This window comes from Haliaeetus leucocephalus, unplaced genomic scaffold (genome assembly GCF_000737465.1).
Source record: "Haliaeetus leucocephalus isolate CR32 unplaced genomic scaffold, Haliaeetus_leucocephalus-4.0 Scaffold295, whole genome shotgun sequence".
Taxonomy (NCBI): Eukaryota; Metazoa; Chordata; class Aves; order Accipitriformes; family Accipitridae; genus Haliaeetus; species Haliaeetus leucocephalus.
In genome coordinates, this window is record NW_010972731.1 from 2,075,168 (window position 1) to 2,096,140 (window position 20,973).

General features: G+C 37.3%; 1 protein-coding gene across 1 annotated transcript in view; it reads left to right on the plus strand.

Annotated features, from left to right (window-relative positions):
• Window positions 1-20,973, plus strand: part of CYTH3 (cytohesin 3) — a 49,470-nt gene that overhangs the window by 747 nt on the left and 27,750 nt on the right. The window lies entirely within an intron of this gene.

The following is a 20,973-nucleotide window of genomic DNA, read 5'->3' on the forward strand; positions in this document are numbered from 1 at the left end:
GGGGGGGGGAGGGAAGAAAAAAGTGTGTGTCTGGCAGCGTACGAGCAGTGAAAAGAATAATTAAGCTTCGCGAGGGCTCTGTTTGTGTGTGTCATCTTAATGGAGGCTCGGTGATAATCACGGGGCGGTTCATCCAGTTTAAACAAGGTGAACTGTTTCTGAAGGCAGGGGTGTTCATGCTGGCAGATACTACTTTTAGAAAATCCGGACTCGCATCTTGGGGGAGCTTTTATTTTTAATTTTTATCTTTTGGAGACCGGCTTGCACACCGTCCCAGCTTGAGGCAGTGCAGACTTGCAACTCGCTTCCCTCCTTTAATTTATAATGTGTTTTGTGAGTGCGTGTGTAAAGCTGCTGCCTGAAATAACCAGTTCTTGTGTATCATCAGCGATAATGGTGGCTGAGGAATAGCTGATCCTGCCTTGGGGCAGAGGGATTGACTGAATGGACTGCCCTATATTCTCTGTGTCTGTGACTGTGTTGGTGGTGGTGGTGTAGAATGGAGTGATGAGGATGTATCTTAAATAAAATGCTAAACATCCTGTGTTTGAATGCATTGGCTGATTTCTAAATAGGTAAAGTAAGGGCTAAGCCTTGTATGATTAATAGTTGCACGGTGCTTGCTAATTCTAAATATAATTACCCAGAACTCGGAAATCAAGTGGGTGTGGTGTTTGTTTTGACAACTCGAAAAAAAAAAAATGCTGTGATGAATCAGAAAAGTAATTCTTCCAGCAGTTGTCTGGAAGTGTGGCCATTTCTCAGCAGGCATTTCTGCTCATTTTGTCAGTGATAGACTTAGCTCTTTTAAGAAAAAAAAAATCTGAAAAAGGAAAACAAAAGACAAAACAAGCCAGTCCTGAAAAGTTATTATTCAAAACAGTTGAACACTGTAATTGTAAAGAGCAGAAAGCTCATTCAACTCAAAATATGTTATTTTCACAGTATTATGGACTTGCATCTGTAGTTAAGGGAAATGACATGCTTGTTATTGGCACTAACCCTGTGTAATATAGTCCTTAATCACATGCAAGATGTAAACTAGAAAGTGGATGTGTTGCTGAATCAATCTTTCATGAGGCGTTAAGCATTTTAAAGTTGGATTTTCATGGGAGGAAAAGTACTCAGGACCTTGGGAGGAGACCGTCTATATTTAGCTAAAGGCTGATTCTATAGCTGAAGTGAGATTTTTACCTAGCATGCAAGTGAAACTATTCTTTTATTTATAACTTCATGTCACATTAATGAACATGTTGCTTTTTTTGGGTCAAATTACACTATAGTTTATGTTCATCCTTACTTGGCTTTGTTGTACACAACTGTAGACTAATAAGACTGGAAATTTTTTTGCAACCAGTTTTACACTGGCTTCTTGTGAGTATTGCGCTTTTTTCTTGAATAGAGATCCAGTCTGACTTTTTCTTATGGACTGCTGTCAGTTTGGAACACCAGGATTAGTTAGGTCATTTCCAGCTAATGAACTGGTATTTTGACTTGAAAGTAAATTTATATGTTTAAAATTTTTTTTTAACAATAGTAAGCATGTGGAAAGTGGGGATTTGGCAGCCAATTTAGAAGTCCTTTATTGCCACTGAGTTGTGAGACTTCTGGGGTACAAGGGCAGTCTGATCAGGGCAGTCTAGTGTTTTGAACCTCTGCAGGACATTTGCAATCCTCAAAAAAAAAAAGATGACATTGAGTGGGAAACTCATAGAGATAAGCATATCGCTGTGCACAGGTACTTTAGGAAGTATGCAGAATCATTTGAGGACTGCACAGGATCACCCTAATTAGAGACTTGAACTAGATAAACATCTAAATATCTAGGACATTGAACTGTGATTCAGAAGGTAAACTGCTATTCCCAGTTCAGTTCTGCCTGCTGCCCTGCTCTTCAGTTTAATTTGCATCCTATGCTTCAGTTCCCTTATTTGTCAAATGGGGTCAGTTGTTTTACCACCTCTGATAAAAACTGTGAATGAAAACAGAGCTGTGTAATGTTAGGATTTATTATTTTAGAAGCACTTGATGGAAGACAAATGTTAATGAAGGGAATTGTTCTTAGTACTGCTTTCTCTTTTGTATGTGGAGCCCTAAATAGGGGCATGCATTTATATTATACAATCCACTTACGCACAAGCCTCCCATTGATTTCAGCAGAGGCTCTGTGCATGGATTATTGATGTGATATGATCCGAGTCAGTTGGTGTTTGTCTCAACCTTCTTTTGTATTCTGATTAAAATATCTCTGTGGTTCACTTAATCCAGGAAATTTCTCCTCCTCCCTCTCCTCACTTGGTTTAAAAACTGCATCTTTTGTGATTTGACTGAAGCTTTTCTTGCATGCTTACTGTTGGTGGTGGTACCAGTGAACTGGGATCCTCATGTTAAATAGTGCTATTGGCAGCAGGTGGTATGGTTACTTACTTGCTAGCATTAAGTGATCTTCTGTATAACTTCTAAATGTATAAACAGTCACTGCTGAAGGCACAGAATAGTACTTCTCTTTGTTTTTCTGAATTTGAGTCTAGTCATGCAGGGGCTTTGTAGTCCCCCAAATTCAACTCCATGCCATTCCTCTTGGAAAAGACTTCAAGATTTGAGTACTCGCCAACTTATGTATGTATGTTTGTTTTAAGCTGTCTCTATGAAGGGCTCTAAACAGGCATGACGAAAGATTAAAATCCTGCTTCTACTTGACAAGTAGACCAAATTATAGCACAAATTATGGCATTGAGCTTTCCCTACTGTTCCCCAAACTCTGTGCTTTATTTCTGAATTTTTAAGCTTTTTTGGGGAGAGAGCAGTTCAGTTGCCAAGCTCTGTTAGTTGTTGGCTGTACTTGCCAGTGATGGTGCCAGGTAGCACGTTGATTCTGTTATGTAGACAGCCGTTCACGAGGAACTAGACCGAAAGACCAGATCGTCTCACAGAGGATTCAGAAGAATGGATTTGCTGCCAAACCAGATTTAGCAAGATGACTTCTGTTCTCCTGCAGGGCAAAGCAGTTATCCATTTGTAGGTAAAAGCTGTTAAATGTAATGAAACCCCCAAATTTTTCTTAGAAAAAAATGTTTTAAAATTGATTAAATATGTATATACCACTTTGAGACGAGCAGCCTGATCTGTTCAGTTCTTTTCACTTTATATTATCTTTCCAAGGTAAATGTTAAAGGTAGAAGAGTCCATGTGGCCTCCTCATGGTTATAGACATTTGCTCTGCATTGAAGACTAAATCTGCATGTTTTGTTTATAAAAAAAGAAACTTTTAAAGTAAGAAATGTATTTTAACACAAAAGAATGTCGAATATGTTTCACTCCCTCCTCATCTAAGTTGGTAGCTTGTACTGGTAGTTTTAAAAAGTTGTCCCAAAAGTTCTTTAGAGGAGGGCTTGTACTCTTAAATAGCACTCTTGGGAAATGCCAAGAATATAAAAATGCACCTGACTTGGGTCAACCACATGGATTGATTCTAGGGAGAGAAAAAGAGCAGATACAGAGCTAGAACACAAAAACCTAAATGACACAAATAGGACTTTTGTCAGCCAGCAGAGCTTCACACTAAGTCTCTTTTTGCTAAATAAATATTTCTTCATGCTAAACTAATCTCCTATTTGTACAGATTACCTGTGAGCTCAGTAGTATCTTAATTTTTAGCCCCCCCCAACCATTAAATCTGTTATCGCGCTAATAAAAAAATGCCATAATAAAATATTAATAATTATGTTCTAAATATTAGTTATTTCTGGTGGCATCAGAAAATGGGCCTGTTAATTGCAGTAACACATTAAGTTTTTTCTTAGCCTAATGTTCAATATTTTTAGCTGTGACTTGGAAGAAAACGTGAAATTTTTGCTGATACAATTTCCAGAGGCTGTCGATTGCCAAACTTTATGTATTGTTGTATAATGGTATTTGGTGGCTTGTGCTCAGCAGTGTAAGCATGCCATGGATTTAGGGGAACAGTATGCCTATAACATAGCATCTGTGTGTACTATTACATCTAGGAAAGAAAGCTGTAGGACTTACAGGAACTGAGTGTCCTTTGCAGAACAATGTCTGGGAATCATAGTAATAGCCACGTGAGAGTGGGCTCCCCATGTGCTACTGTTGCTGAATGGATATTGCAATCTTTTACTATCACTGGAGTTACAAAAGCTTTTACCAATTGAGGGGCTGCAGATCTTGAGGCAACACACTGTTTTCCAAGATATATTCTGCAGTTCACATCAAATTTCTTAATCCCATCATATTTATTGCCTCCCCTTCTTTCTTTACAGGATTTTGAAGACTTTTTCAAGGGAAAATGAATTAAATATGTTGTGGCTTTCCTCCAGTTTCTTCTTCTTTCTTCTTCTTCTTTTTTGTCCTATAAGTCTCTCCTTTCCTAGTACAACAGAAAGGTTTTAAAAAGTTTTAAATTGTTTTGCTTATACTGTAGCTCCATCTTATCTGCTGCTATCTTTTGCTCTCTTTCTTTCCTTCCCAATGCAAACATGCTTTAGTCTGTTTCTTTTTACACCCCATCTTTGGCCCCACTTACTTTTTGAACTACTGCCCCATCTCCTTTTCATGTTGAAAGTCATTGAATGAGTTGTTTGCAGTCACTGTCTGAAGAATATCTCCTCCAGGTTCATCCTAGGTCCTTTCTACACTTGTCCTGACCCCTTATGCTCAGTACATTCCCTTCCTCCTCTTTGTCCTGCCAGCTGCCTCTAGTACTGTTTACTATATTTTTCTTTTTGAAATCTTGCTCTTTTTTTGGCTTTTTTGACTGTTCTCCCCTTATTCCACTCTTATCTTGGTAATCGCTTTTTCAGTTGGAAGATGATCTTTCTGCTTCCAGCTTTTTTGTGAAGATTTGCAGGACCCTGTGCTTAGTTTAATGCTCTCTTTCTACATCTTGTTTCTGGATAATCAAATTTGCAAATAAAAATGGAACTATCGTATTTAAACTGATGATTCACAGCATATACTGTGTGCTGTGGATCCAGTACCATCTGTCCCAGCTAAAATGTTGGCTTGTTTGACATCTTAGGATTGTGTAATTGTCATCTTAAGCTTAATGAGTCTAAAACAGAGCTCTTAATGTTGTTTCCACCCGATTACTTTTTTTGATGTCTGTGGATGCATGCTGACATCCTGAGTGGTTATTGACAAGTAAAGAGTGAGTTGTTATAATTTATTCTTTCTTAAAAAATAGTCTGTAGAAAAGTTGTAATCAAAATGGTGGTAAAAGGGCAATGCAAAAGTGTTGGAACACTTTTGCAATCTAAAAGTTATGAAATAAGTTATGTTCTCCTATGCCGCATTAATTTTCCTGTTTGAACACACAAACAGATTTAATCAGGTTGTGGGATCACGTGACGTTTGCTGTAGACTCCTGCGTGGGACTAGCCAGCATGTAGGATAGTGTTTTGTGATAATTGAATGAATCTATATGAATTTTTTCCTCCTTTTAAAAGTAAAGTGATAGTTAATGATGTCTGCTTTGCTTTGTCTACCTGTAGCTTGTGAGTTCTTAAGCATGTACAAAAGGATTGCACTTATTTTAGTGAAGAGTTTGGAGTTGTTGACCATGTGCTTCATTCAGAGGATAAAAATAAGTACTTAGCAGCTGGCTTATTAGAAAAACCTGTCAACTTATAGAGAACTCTAAGGCAGGAATTCCCTGGACATGAAGAACATGTGATATTTTACTTTAAGATTTAGAGAAGCAAAGGAAAAATTATGTGAACAGACGTAACATTGGTATTTCTGACTTCTTCACTCTGTATTCTTTTAAAGCAATATGTTGTATAGGAAAGATATGTGACTTATGTAGTAAAAGTATATTCAATTATGCCATTTGTATAACTTTAACATTTAGCAGATTGGTTTTAATTGCATATTACTTCCTTCTTTTAATTCCAACAATTTCATGGGAAAGCTTAGTATTGCAAATTTTTTGGACAGCAGTGTTTCCTCTTAGTGGGATAGACACACAAAATCCACTAGAAAATCATGTGTTTTGTGGTCCTTTGAGATTTGCCTGAAGAAGGAAATGGCTTGACCTATTTGGTTGCTATGAAGTAAAAACATGCTTTTTTTTTTTTGCTTTTTTTTTTTTTTTTTGTGCGTGAACATCTGTGTCACATTTATTTCATTACTTTCTGAGGTTCTTTAAAACCATTATTTGGTAATACAAAGTTTTATTTAAGGAAAATAAAGTGATGCATAGCGGCTTCCACAATTTCGTTGAAGTTCTGATATCTGCTTATACATAGGTATGATGTAAGTGGATAGGTTTTCCAATAGAAGTTGACATGTTAAAAAGCAAACACAAACGTTATCTAGTATTTCCTAGGAAAAAAGTATTTGATAAATTCAATAGGATCTCATGGAGTTAACAGGAAATGTTGCATGCTGGAAGCTTATGAAATCTGAATCAGAATCTAATCTAGGATATGGAGTACTGAAGATCTTTGATCTAATTTTTCAACAGGTCTGGCTTCTTGGCATGTTTTACTAATTAGCCTCATTTTCAGATGTTCTGTTTATTATAAAAAGAAATAGTCACCTCATGCCAGGTATATGGAAGAACTGTGAAACTGATCCTGTTATTTAGCAACCCAATGGAAATTGTACCAACAAGGATAACTTTTACTGCAAGACTATTAACTAATAATTCTTCTGAATTCCGTAAGACAGTTCTTCAACAAGAATTGAAGATCAGTTCATTCGTGCAAGTTGAATCTGAATTCAAGTCTGGCTTTCACTATCATATCCAAGGGCTTGGCTGGATTAGAGGACCTGCTGCTGTTCTTTGCAGATGCAGGTCCTTAACACAAAAGCAGAAACTTGTTGATTTTTAGGTGTAATACCTTGAGTTTCTAACAAAACAAAAAAGCTGTGTGAAAACAATGAAACACAAGTCTGCTGACTCTCAGAGTATGGAAGAGGCTGAACAATAACTCTGGGAATTCATTTTAGTGGGTCTTCTACCCAGCTACTGGTTCTCACACAGCTTGTAGGAATATCTACTCCTCAGTCAAATTAGATTAAAATCAAGTGCTACACTAGGCGTACTTTGGCAGAAGGAGTTGATGGGTAGGAAAAGAAATTTATCCAATCCCTCTTGTGCTCACTCTTGTTCTCACACATGCACGCACAAAAAAAGGCTGAAAAAATTGGCATGTGTAAGTAAGGGAACTGCCTCTTACGGTTTTCTCTAAGAGGAACTGTGAGATGTAATCATTTAATGAGTCACCTCTACGTTTTTATAAAACTGCCTCATTAATTGTCAGTGTAACTTCTAGCGTGGAGATGTGTGGTGGTTTTGGTTGGTTGTTGTTTGGTTTTTTTTTGTTGTTTTTTTTTACTATCTGATTCATATTGCAAAATACCATTCCAGTTGTTATCTTGTTTAATTCCAGTTATTTAAGAGTCTTTATTTGCTGTTACAGTTTTGCTTTCATGTACTGTAGATACCGTGTTCCTTAATAAGATCCTTGTTTAGGTCATAAGCAGTGTTGTATGTAGGGTCAAATTCTGACATAAACAGCTCCTGGTGTCTTACGACAAAAGAGGAGGAATTGTCAAAAGGGACACTTGTCATTGCATTGGATATTATAAAATAAGGAATTATGGTCGCTTGAAGCAGTATTTCTTATATTCAGATTCCAAATAAGTGTTTTTTTCTTTCTTGCTCATGTAAGTTTGGACTAATGAACTTCCTGCCTCGTCATTCTAATACACCGAGGAGGAATTTTCCCACCAGGCTGTGTACTCTAAGTACAACTATGACCACTTGCAAATGCAATTTTTGAATTTGTAAAGCTCTGCTGCATGTTTTTGTTTCAGCATCTCATCACTGGCCAGCTAGGGGATGTGGAGAAAAGTTTTCCCAGGAAGTTGAGGTTAAACTGAGTGGCTGTAAGAAGAGATGGTGGCTCTGTTACAGAGAAACTCTGTTCCTCGGGAAGAACCTTGCAAGTTAAATGCATTCTCTGACCATGAAACTCCTAACATATACAGGACAGGGGCTTGGTTCTACATAGGACCATTCTGCGTCCTTCTTGAGAAGACCAAATGGACCTGACCCCTTTCTTGTACATATAAAGTGCTCAGCTGTTTCTGGTTGCCCACACAGGAGCTACTGTGTACAAACTGCAGGCTGATGATCCATTATAGTAGGTCTGTGGACTTTATTGCATGGGGTAGGTGAATGTATGTCTATATATAGTTTTGTGGTTCTCCCTTGTAAGTTTTTCTTATTTTTGGTTCTAATTTTTTAAATTTCGTTTTTCCCTTAACTGAAAGGGTTCTGCTTGGGACCCACCCAAATCAAGAGTATTTCAGGAGTATACCTTCAAGAGCCTCTATAAGACTGAAGCAATCTTTAGTTTAGTTTTGCATTTTGTAACCCCGGTATATACTAATTCAGGGAAGCTCATTTTGCATGTGGTATCTGTCACGTAAATGCCTAAATGGGTAGTCTGTGTTATGGAAGTATATGTTTATAGTCTCAAAAGTAACTTTTTTATTTTACAGAACTTTATTATTATTTAACTTGCTCTTCTGCAAGTCAGTTTTGCCCTACTGTACTACCCTTTTAGTTATTAAAATTACCGTATCAGTTACTTGCAGCATTTTTAAGCATCATCTAACATTCACGTGGGGACAAGGAGAGTATCTGTGTTTGTTTTCCCAACATGTCTTATCATTTGTGCTGCTATTTCTGAATTGCGGTTTGTATAGAAACTGTTTCCTAAGTGGAATTTGAAACTGGTAGCCAAGGTTAGTCAGAGGCAAAGTTTGGAGAAATGGCCATTGTGTCTATGAAAACATTTGCTGTCACAGAACGGAGAGATAAAAGGTTTCAGGTATGTGACTAGTTTGTTCTTCCTGTAGGTGTTGCTGATTAATTCTGTAATCTGGAAATCTCAGACTGGGTCTTAAGCCTATTTTCTATGTATTACGTGAGGTCAACCTTTCTAGGCAGCTTGTGACATTTCAAGTTTGCTGTAGATGTTTTAGCAAGGACAGATAAATGGAGCATATGGAGTTGATTATTTTTTTTGGCTATAGGAAGTGGATTTTTGTGCATTAAATATAGTAACTTTCTTTTTGTAAATATCTAAGAGGAAGCTTCCCCACCCCCAGTGATTTTTTAAAAAATTGAAATACATGTAACTCTCTTCAATCTCATTTTGTGCAAAGTTAAGTTGGAAAGACTGCAATGTTTAGTCTTGGTCTTGTACCAATAAATGACATAGTATCACATGAATGTTTTAAAAGATTAGGTGATATTTTATAAGAGCAAACATAAAAAGAAGACTAGTTCAAGTTCTACCACTGTGAATTCACTGATATCCAAAGTAAAGAGAGTATACGTTATGTTACTGTTCTTATTTTGCTGAAAACTTATTTTCCTTTTGTATCTTCTACCTGTGTTGTAAGCCTGAAAAAGTAATGTGTTATGAAGGGGAAAGGTTGGGTGAAATTGGTAATCCAAATTAAATACAAATAATACTCTAAAGTTTATGGAGCCTGTGGGTGGGTGGACTTGGCAGATATCTCCATTGTGGTATGTTAGACTTGAAAGACCATATGGAGATGATTATTTTTTGGCATTTTGTAGTAAAGGTTTTTGAAGAAGAATTTTTTTTTTAAATTTTTTTAGAAAAGGGATGAAAATTAGGAAGAATAACTTCAGTTTGCATTGAGTAGTAAAATAGTTTGTAGTAGCAGCATATGGAAAAACAATTTATTCAAAGGTAAGCTGCTAAAAGAAGTTCTCCTACTGTTTTCCTATTGGCTCTCTTGTTTTCTGAAGGCAGCCAAAGATCCTGTGCAGCTGGGACTAATACAGGATCCAGCTGTAACTTTTTTTATTGTTGTTCAGATGTCCGGTGATGGTCAAATCTAAGTTATTGTGTGGAAATTCAGTAAAGGAAAAGGGTAGGGTGGGAAAAAAGTGACTCTCTATAAAAATATTCCAGTAAAAGCAACAGGAACTAGGAGTATCCATTTCAGAACTCTGCCATAAATCCCATCCTGAAATACTTAAACGCCTTCAGATTTTGCTGTAGCCTTTAAGTCATCTAAGAGTTCTTGGTTTATTTTTTAAACAGAAATGAAGTTAGCTGATTGGAGTGGGAAGGTGGCCATTCTTTTAGATTACTTATGGAAGAAGATATCAGCTTTTCATTCATAGTACAAGGTTTTAGTTAAAAAAATTTCTTTATTCTCTTTAAAGTGTTGGTATAATATGTAATGCTCCAAGGTGGAGTATTTCAGTTTTGATTTTACTAATTTCACTTATGCTGTGTTTTGCTAGTCTTTGTTTTACAGAGCCTAAGTATGTGAGGAGGGGAGAAGCCTAATATTTTTCTGTAGGGTTTGGTTTACCTTTGGTATATTTGGTGCTTCCAACGCTGTAGATGATGCCTTGGATTGAGATTAAACAAAATAACTGAGCGATACAGCAGATATATGTAATGGTGAGAATAACTGATGATGATCAAAATAATGCATCCTTTTTTCTTTCAAAACAGTTTGGGTTATTTTTTTTTTTCCTTGTTAAGAAGGTCATATTTCTCAAATTTCTTTATAATTGTAGCCAGTCATCCTGTTTCTTAGTTACTTGAGACTAGTGACGCCAGTGTAGAAATGCACTGTCCTTTAGGTATCTTGCTTGCTTTCCAAACCTTCTTTCCAAACTTAACTTGTCAATCAAGTCGATCACATGGCTACCTGAATTTCAGAATTCTTTTACTATTACTCTGAGTCTTTAGTTTTGAATGTCGTTACTCAATCGGTTTGTAATTATGCTGGTCTAATTTAATAAGTTTAATGACAATAGTATACAAATTATAAGTCCTAATTGACTGGACGAGCTAGCTTGAAATACTGTAAGTTATTTCCATTACTAGTGACAGTGACAGGAACTTTAAAACATAACTACTGTCTCAAGCATAATCCTGGACAGTATTAGTGCATTCCTTTCCATGCGCCTTAATTGGTTGTTGATATTAACTCTTTTATTGGGGGGGGGGGAAGGGGAGAAAAAAAAGGAGAAAGATTTGTGGTCGGTCTGTTGGCTGCCAGACAGCCTGGTGTTTTGCCCCACAGTGCTAGAACATAACAGCAACAACAATTTATTTTGCTTCCTGAGCTAGTAGGAGCTGATCTGTGACTTCAAAGTGGAAGTGAAATGTGGACAAAACACCATGCTTTTGAAGGCAAAACACTTCTAACACAAATCAGTTGCAATGCAAAAATATCTGATGTCCACATAGCAATGTAAAATATAATAATTTTTGGAGTTCTTGACCGTTGTCACCAATGCCAGTTGTAAGAATGACGAAGTTTTGTTTCAGTGGCAGGACTGCTGCAGTCTGTGGACGAGTGACAATAACAGTTGATACTATTTGCATGGTGACTGAATTAATTCACTGTCAGTGTGTTTTGTAAACCTGCAACCAAACTTTTTTTTTTTTTTTTAATTGGGATGTGTTTCTTCTTATTCTGTTTAATTAAGGAAATAACACTTATTTTGCTCTACTACTGCATTGGGTGATGTACCTATGTTCGGGCTTTGGTCAGATTGTTTCCTCTCCCAAACACTTGTGCATTTTATCTTCTTTTTATTTCATCTTCTTTTTTAATACAGTATTATAAATTAATACAAGGCAAATAATTTGCTTTCCCTCTCTTTTTTTTTTTTGACATTGCAGTGATTAAATGAGCAGTACTACTTCATTTTAGCCTTGTTTTGCAAGAATGGTAGTCAGAGTCCTTTTCTTGCGATTTTTAAGGGTTACGATCTTTATGTGGATTGTGAACAGCCTAAAGGAATCTCTTTCAGTTTAATTGTTTTCTTGAAGCGCAGGTCAACTTATAGTGCATTTTGCAAAATTGGTTGTATGTAGACTCTGTCAATGTCAAAGACCATTAAAATACAGCAACAAGAATAAGAAACTTTGCTTACAGATTTGCTTTAAGATGCTTTGGCTATATTCGTGATATATTATAAGGAAAATTCAGAAAATATTCGTGGCTTGAGAATAAGATCTGCTAGCTAAACTGAAGAAAGTAGTATGATAATGTCTTAAATCTTTGAGAGAGAGAACACTGCATTTCAACTGTTAACTGCATTGTATTTTTCTCTGGAGCTCATACGGACTTAGGAGATGGTTTTCTAATGTGACGGGAGAACATCAAAAGGTCCTTTTCACATTTGAGAAATAACAGTATGATAATTCTAGCAAAGTTTTGGCTTTTCACTACCTCATTTTACATTTTAAAGAAAAGGTTTCCTGCTGAACAAACACATGTTAGCCTGATAGCGTTTTCCTGTATTTGAATTGTAAACAGTCAAATGACTCAAAAAAATTTATGTTATAGTAGATACAGGGTTTTAACATAGAATATGTGCATACAATAAATCTATTCAACTAATCGGTCTGCTTCCTTTCCCTCCCACCCCCTTGCAGCTGAAAGTTCATCAGCTTCTGCTACTATATCTAGCTTCCTCTTGAGACTTTCTGGAATAGAGTTAACAGTGGTGGCAGGCATTAATGAACAATGTCGTGATTATATTCTGCGGGTCTGTATAAGTTGTCATTTTCCATTGCTACTAATTCTTATGGAAACTATGTCATCTATTTAGTATGAGCACGTTATGTGTGCCATGCAAAGCTGCATGCTGCAGTATTTAATGAATGTATGTACATCATCATTAAATTAGTAGAAAATATTTTTAGATTTCATTAGTGACCAGCCTGGCATCTAAAATGGAAAATTTATGATAAGATTTTATTTTCATAAGTTCTTAGCTAGGATAATGCAGGATGGCTAGACTTCCTTTGATAGTAAGCTTGTACTTAATTATGCTTTGAGGTTCTTTGGCATACGATAAGACATTTTTTAACATACAACTGTGGAAGAATTCAGGAAGAAGAAAAATTAGATGCTTCCATTTGTCTTAGCAGTTGTAAACTTTCATGATAAAATACTTGCAATCAAATCTAATGGAATCTAACAGCCTGATTAAAAACTTGTATAACGATGATTTTTGTTGACCTTTTTTCTTTAAAGGATCAAAATGTAATCTTTCAGAACTAGCTTCTGGGCATTTAGAGATACTGGCTAAACATCTGCAGCTTCAGTTGGGTATGGCACTCAGGTGTTCTGGTCGAGCTTCAAATATTTTAACGAAGTTTTGAGGTCCAATTTATTAAGGCATTGAAAAGATGGTAGGACAGATGCTGTAACTGAAGAACTAGTTTTTGTATAATTTTGAAGTGGACTGTAGACTGCTGCCTGTCTAGATGTATGCTGTCAGGATTAGATGATTGTTGGTGACAAAATTCTATGCTTAATAGTGCCACCAATTTTATTACCAACCACTTTTCTCAGTGGTTGAGAGAAGACAATAAAGAGTTGATCTGTGAATGGTATTCTCCAGGTGTTTTGTACTCGCTGCCGTATTGTCCATGTTTGTGAAATACAAAAGAATCTCTAAACTGCATTAACAAGTTTTCTCACTACTTATTGCATGAGCTGTATTGGTAGAGTTGCAGACACTGTTGCTACAGACTGCTTAACAGAAGTTACAATTTGGTATTTCTGGTTGCCCTAAGGCAATTTTAGGATGACTGCAAGTAGGTTTTACTCATTTAGGAAGTGATATCTTTTATTGTTACCTTTTGTGTCATGTTGAGGGGTAGCAGAACTAAAGCATTTGGTCCTACTCAATTGTTTCCCAGTCAACAAAAATGTTTCCTATTCGAGCATGGCAGGATGAAGTGGAAATCTGAGAAGGAATGTTTATTAATAGGAGCAGCAGGAGCTGGTGGATTTAAAGAGAGGTTGAGTGTTGAATGCCAGTTAGTTGCTTAAAGTTTTTAAATCTCTATTCATTTTTAGGGACAATGCTGAATTTTATATGCTGTAAGTCAGAAACCTCAAGAGTAATAAAACTAAATTGCTTAGATCTTTGAAGTTTTAGGGGTATGGTTTCTTTTCTTGTTGAGTACTTAGCTGAGAAAAAAAAAAAGATTAAATTATTTGAAAATAAAGTACAAAAGATTGTATGTTCAGATTATTTTTCACTGATCTCTGGAAGGAATGCAGTGATTTTGCCAGTACTGGGCAGAAAAAAAAGCAGCTTAGAAAGGGCAATGTAATATTTTTGAAGATCTGACTGAAACTGTAAGGGAAAGTTTAAATAGGAAGAATGTATTTATTCAAATGAGTTTTTGATCAGAATGCCAGAAGGTCTGCTTGGAATATGAAAAATCTTTCTTTTTGTAACATAGAACTTATGTCTGCACTTCCAAGGATTCAGGCATATGCTGAATGTGCTCTATTTTGGAAGTATGGTGAGCCAGATTTGGTATGAACTGCCGATGGTCTTTTGCCAAGCAAAGATTGGGAGACCACGGGTTTGACCTCACGGTAAGTGGATCCATCCAGCAAACTTCTTCTCAATGGACCAGGTAAAAACCTCTTTTATATCTGGATTAGTGACCTGTCAAGCTAATTGTTTCATGGTGTGATGGCAGCCAACAATTCATAAAAGCTAAATATACTCTTTTCTGAGGAATCTGAAAATGCTGAAGGGTCTTAAACAAAGCCTTACTATTCTTTCACTAACAAATTTATGAATAAATTCCTGACCTCTCTTAGCGTCCTCTCAGGCTGCAGGGCATGTGGCCAATGGGCCTGTTGATGTAATAGCAAGAAGCTGGAGCAATTCAAGCCCAAGATGGCCAAGAAGCAAAATACTGTATTACCTATAGTGCATTTCTCTCCCAAGTACTGCAGCTGAACAGTTTCCATAGCAGGTATCAGGGTTACTTTTTTGGAGGAGACTGCAGGAATGTCGAAGGGTTACACAATGTTGGACATCACATTGTGCACAATGTTGTGCCTCCTGGAATTTGTCTTGTTTTGGGGGAAGGTAAATGCTACTTAATAGGTGAGCAGTCCTATATGGCTCTGTAGCTGCCTTTTGGAGACATTCTTCAGAGAATGAAGATTGCTTTCAAATCCGGCAGTTGCTCCACCTCCTTCAGTGTGCAACTGATCTTGGAAAATGAATAAATAGAAAGCTTCTGCAATAAATACTGCTTCTGAAATCTAACTCCAGAGCTGTGTCAGGCAGGGATGGGGGAAGGAGAAAGATGAACTTTGCCTTCCTTTTTCTGAAAATTGGATTTGTGTGCTTTAGAAACAGCCAGCAATCCTAAATAACTGGCTAATGCTCTCCACTAATGAGTGAAGTACAGTGAGCAGCTCCCTTATTGCCAAGAGTAGTTGTTACTGGAAATTTGTGACAGAAAGACTGTCTGAGCCCCAAATGTTTTGCTGGGAACACAGTAGGTCTGATGAGCTGTGTCTGAATCTTGAGCAGGATTTGAGGGTATTGCTGGCAGGCGGCTGCAGTGGCTGGGCTCTGGGACCCCCCTGCAGCTGCTCAGCGACATTCCTGTCAATTTTCCATGCTGCCACTCGAAATGGATCTGACAGGAATGTCTGCTACTACTCTGGTGTGTTTGCTTTTTGAGTCTTTTTCCAGGGTCTATCCTAGGAAAAAACATAGCCAGCCAACCATTTCCTCTTCCCAGTAATTGGGGCTGCTGTGGGAAACACAGCCGTTTTGTAACGGCAAAGCTGAAACACATTGCTACAGGTTTTTTTTTTCTTTTTTTTTTTTCCCCTTCTCATAACATTTCAAAAGCTGAAAGGATCACTGTGTTCTTGTTTGCCTCTTCCCCACCCAAGAGATGATGAAATGATCTCTGCTTTCAGAAGGAGTTGTCCCATCCTTGGTCTGAGATGCTTGGATCCTGGAGCTGAAAGCAGTCTAGATTGGCAACAGTACATCTGTGGTTAGTCCAGTTGTTCACAGGGACTACTGGGAGTTGTGTGCCAGCAGGAGATGGAGTATCCCTGCTTTCCTTTTCATCCACACATACTCCTTGGGATTGTTGGGAGAGTCCTGTCCTGGTTGACAAGGAAAAGGAGTTGACAGAGGGGGATTTGCTCTCCTATCAGTAGTTTAAACTTTGCCTCACACTCCACAGAGTTGCTAGGAGTCATCACAAACCCTCTCAAGTGAACACAGAGCCAAATCCTGGTCAGTGGCAGCAGTAGTTCAAGCAATCCAGCTTCCCAGTCTGTATTGGCTTCCACTTGTTCTGCCTGTTTTCCATCAGCAGTCTGTGCTGATCACTCTCCCATGCTGGTCAACTGAAGAGTATGTACAGGACCACTTTTTTTCCCTTAGAGGAGAGCGACTTTAGTGATGGTTGATGGACTGGAGGTAGTCCAGTGCTAACCATTTCCAATTTTACATGAAAAGGTAGTATAGTATAACTCACAAAGGTGGATATTCTTTGCCAATTTTCTGATCTGGATTTGAACTAGATAATGTCTTCATATTATATAGCGTAATGTCAGTCTGCTGAAGACTTAGTGGAAGTCTGTTAAAGCTTGCTTACCTAAAGTTTTGTCCTCTTGCAGCTGTTTAAACCTAAAGTGTTTTTTAATTACTGCCAGCATTGTCTGTATGTTTGGTTCAATCAGAATTGAACTTTACTGTTGTAGAAATTAGTCATGGGACCATCCAGTCCCTTTCCATCCCATTCTTTATATAATTCTGTGTAGTAATACACTACACTTTCATCAGGCAAATTCATAAATGCCCCAAGTCAAAAGGTACATGCTGCTTCTATTCTATGGCTTAAAAGATCTTACTCTTGCAAAGTTATTGCATCTACACTTTTTAATTTCAGAATATTCTCTTCCTGCTGCAGGCAAGCAAAATCCACTGCTCTTTTGCTGCCCTTTCTTAGCACTGTAATGAAGGGTTTCAATTAAATACATGATATCTTTAATGTGTCACTTAGCTATGCTGTGCATACTTGGCATCGTGATCTGTTCCTTTCATGTCTTAGATAATGCTGAGAGGGAACCCTGATTTTAGGTGGGAGCCTTGGGAAGGAAAAGTGGCTTTTGTTCTGCGTTGCAAGTGGATACTTTATTTGCTATCAGCTGTTACCCGTGGTCTCTCCTGGTGTTATTGCTGGATCATTCTCTCGCTCTCGGGTGCTAAAATTTCTTGTGACCGGGATCTTGCTATGAAAGTAAACAAAAGAAATTCCGAATTTGCAGACTTTTACTCTATAAAGACTAAATTTTGTGCTAATGCTTACTGTAATGTAATATAAGCAAAGGCTTTCAAATGCAAAGATCAGAAAATTTATTTGACTTCAGCTGTAGCAGTAAGTAACCTATCTATTTGTTTCTCCAGTTTTGCTCATATGAGTTGCTCCACAGGGAGAAAATTATTACTGAGTTGTCCCAAAATTATTTATCTGTGAGACTCTGCCTGGCAGCATACTTATTGGGGGGAATAATTTGGTTGTTTGAGAGTGTTTTGTTGATCTGATGCAGTGTAAAGAAAAGGCTTGAGGCCTCTTATTTTTGGAAGGGTAGTATCTATACTTATACTGGTGGTGTTACTACACAAAGCTGATTCTGATCACCCTTCCCCATTATTTGCTGTGGGGAAAAGAAATCAGATGCAGTAATTTTGTTAAAAAGCTGAAAGCCAAGTAAGAAAATTTTAAGGCAATATAAATGCACCAATGTTCCTAAAACAGCAAGACAATGCAAGACAACTGCATTTTTACTTACTGTGCTTGGCACTGCAAAGTATTATGTTTACCCCACGTTACTTCGATGTTACTGTTTTCCCTATTGAAAAGTGACTATGATGTTAAGATGATAGTATAAGTACAGTGTATAGCTGTAACACTGTAATCAGAATGGTGATTCACCAGATTTCTTGAACTGGTAGTTGATGCTAATGAAGGCACATGTTATCTTGGATAGTATTTCCTGTATTTGTGCTAATCTGTTCATAGTCCTCCCCAAAACACACACAACTACAGTGTGGCCAATGTCTCCCTTTATAATTTCCACATTAGGTAGCATAAATTTTTTCTGCACTTCTTAAATATGCATGGCCATGCATATTTTAACACTTTATATTATTAATGCGAGTATTAATGTGTTTGGGTAAGAGACTTAGAATGTTAAGTTAAACTCGGCTTTCTTTTCATATTCAGTAATTTGTATTTACATATTTTAGAAAGAAAATTTGGCCTAGAAGCATCTTTTGATCTTGAAGCAAGAATAAAGTGACTTCAAAAGAAAAATGCTCCTAAAAGGAAATCCACACTTATCTATTTTTAATATCAGGTTGAACTACTTTTAGGATTTAGAGAATACAGCCTGTAAAGGTGGGGTTTTGGAGCTGAGCTAAGCTGGTTTTAGAGCTGGCTGACATGGAGGGTGTTGCTGTCCCCTGTACCTCCCTGCTGCCAGGCGTTTCTGCTGCGCCTGTTGTTGGCTTGGGCAATTCTGTGGTCCCTCAGTGAAACCATTTGTCCTGCTAAACTGGCAAAAAACAAACCCAGAAAAAACAGGATCCAGGCAGGATTGTATATATCCAGGAGCAGCAAGTGGCAAAGCAATGCAGGAACATACGGGAGCCAGTACTAACTTGGTACCTGTGCAGTCTTGCTCAGAGCTGGTGCCTGTATGGTTTTGTTTCTTTATCCCCAAGTGATGCTCCTTTATTTGCTTGGAGGTGGTTCTTTTACTTTGTTGTTGCAAAACACTTGGCTTCCTAATGGAAATACATCAAAAGGATGAGATAAGATGCATTATTGAATATAAGATATAAAGGAGGTAAATAAAATGCAATTGTGGCCTTCAGTACTGCCTGTTCATAAAAATAACAGAGCATGGACAGTAAGAAAGAAATACTCATTGACTTAAACATATACTGCTTTCAAATGGGAAATATCTCTGTCAATGGCATAATTAGAAACCAAAAAGCAAGGTAGGTGTCTCTCCATTTCCTTCTATGGGTTTATCTATATAGCAAGGTGAAGATCTGAAAGCTGTTGTAAAGTACCTATTTGTGCTTCAGTGCCGTTAAGAAGGGCAACTAATAGCTAGCAGCAAGGGTTAGTGGCTCATGTGAGAGCTACGAAAAACCTTTATACTCTTTTTTCCACTTCACAGCTGTTGTTGCTCATGTTATCTAGATACACGGTTTGTAAAGGATACATATGCTGCAGTTGTTTGCTCAAACTCCTGTTCCGTCAGGTTCAAGAAACGCGTTTACTGTGGTTTATACTTAATAGACGGAAGCATATTTGCAGGTACCATGGTGAGGCACCACTCTTCTGTGTATGACAGCTGAAACCAATTTTTTTTTTTTTTTTTGGAGGACAGGTAAAATGTGTGGATTGGATTCCCTCCCCACTCCAAGCAGTGTTATCTGGACCCTGATTTTCTACAATTTTGGAACTGCCTACTTTCTGCTTGACTAGTGATGTTAACGCTAATTAAATGATGTATGTCTATTTCTGACCAGGACAAAAACATAATCTTGCTTTATTTGAAGTAATTCTTATGGATTATAATAAATACTGTTGGGTTTTTTTACAAGAAAAGATTTGACACTTGGTAGTGCAGTTACCCTGCTGTCTTTTCTGTATAGAATAAAAATGTATTTCATACTTCCAATTTTTTTGGAAAGCATACTTCCAATGCTTTTGTTTGTTCTTAAAAAAAAAAAAAGAATGTGAATCACTGGTATAATTAAACCTACCTTGCGGTGGAAGTAAGGGGGAAAAAAAATCATAAAGATTTAATGGGTCATGTCAGAGGGAAACTGTTTCCTCTAAATTCTGGAAAACATATTTTCATGTCGTAATAGGATTAATATTGTTAGGCTTTTTACTCCCCACATATCATTAGGAGCCCAAAAGGACAATATCTTAACTATAACCTTCCTATAAAGTTTCTCCTTACCCTAGAGTAAAAAATATTTTCAGGAACATCATGTAATGGTGTGATTTCCAGCAGCAAAACAATGAGAACGATGGATGTGAGTTTGAGGTTCTCTTCTGGGTTTGGCCACTAATGCGCTTTCTGGCCACAGTGTCCCTCATGACTGAAAACTCTCAAAATAACTCTGCAAGCCGTGAACTCGGTCCTAAATTCCTCATACCACTGACTGGTAATTTTTTGTATGTGAAAGGATATTGTGTACGGGATTATTTCCCCTCTTAACGGAAGTGTGATCGCTCCTATGCTAGAGCATGTTCAGCAGTGGCTAAATAGCAAAGATTAATGCAGTAAGGTAGTTAAAAGAAGGAAGCAACCAAATCTAGCTAGTTCTACTGATTTAATTTAATGCAAATATAGTTTGTTTTTGCACTGTGAAATAAATCTATTCAGGAGGATGTCCTCCTACAAAAACTTCTGTGGAATTTTTAATAGCCACAAGTGGTCACAGCTTTGTTTATACATCCCGTCTGAAAGCTGGAAAATGTTCCTATAATTAAGTTTAAAAAAAGGGAGCATGTAGGGGGAAAGGAAGAGAGAATAGCCTGAGAATATCCGTTGAGGCAAATGTCCTGAGACAATCAGATTTGTTCTCAGAGATGAATGTGTATTATTTTAAAGGCCAGAAGAAACATGTCTACCCATTCTGTGTATGGGCAAGGATAGGTTTGTTTAGTTTTAAGCCTTGCATTGTGTAAATATCTTTACACTTGCAAGATGTTTCAATTGAAGCAAAATTAAATTCCATCTAATTATTCTTTGCTTGGAGTGGAAATACTTAAGACTACCAATTTGGGGCTGACACAGAAGAAGGAAAATATTTATCTTTATGAAACCAAAAAGTTAGTTGAGCAATGAGAGTCAGGGAGCTGTTTTGCTTCATGAGTGGGGTTACAGAATTACTGTTTTATTTATCATTAGATATTGTTAGATGTTTGCTTTCTGCTGGCTGTGGATTATTTTACTGTGTCCTCTTGAGAGACTGAATTCTGAAGTTAGTTGAAATGCTGGTGTGAGATTGCTTTACATCTTGGCTGGTGACTGCCAATTGAA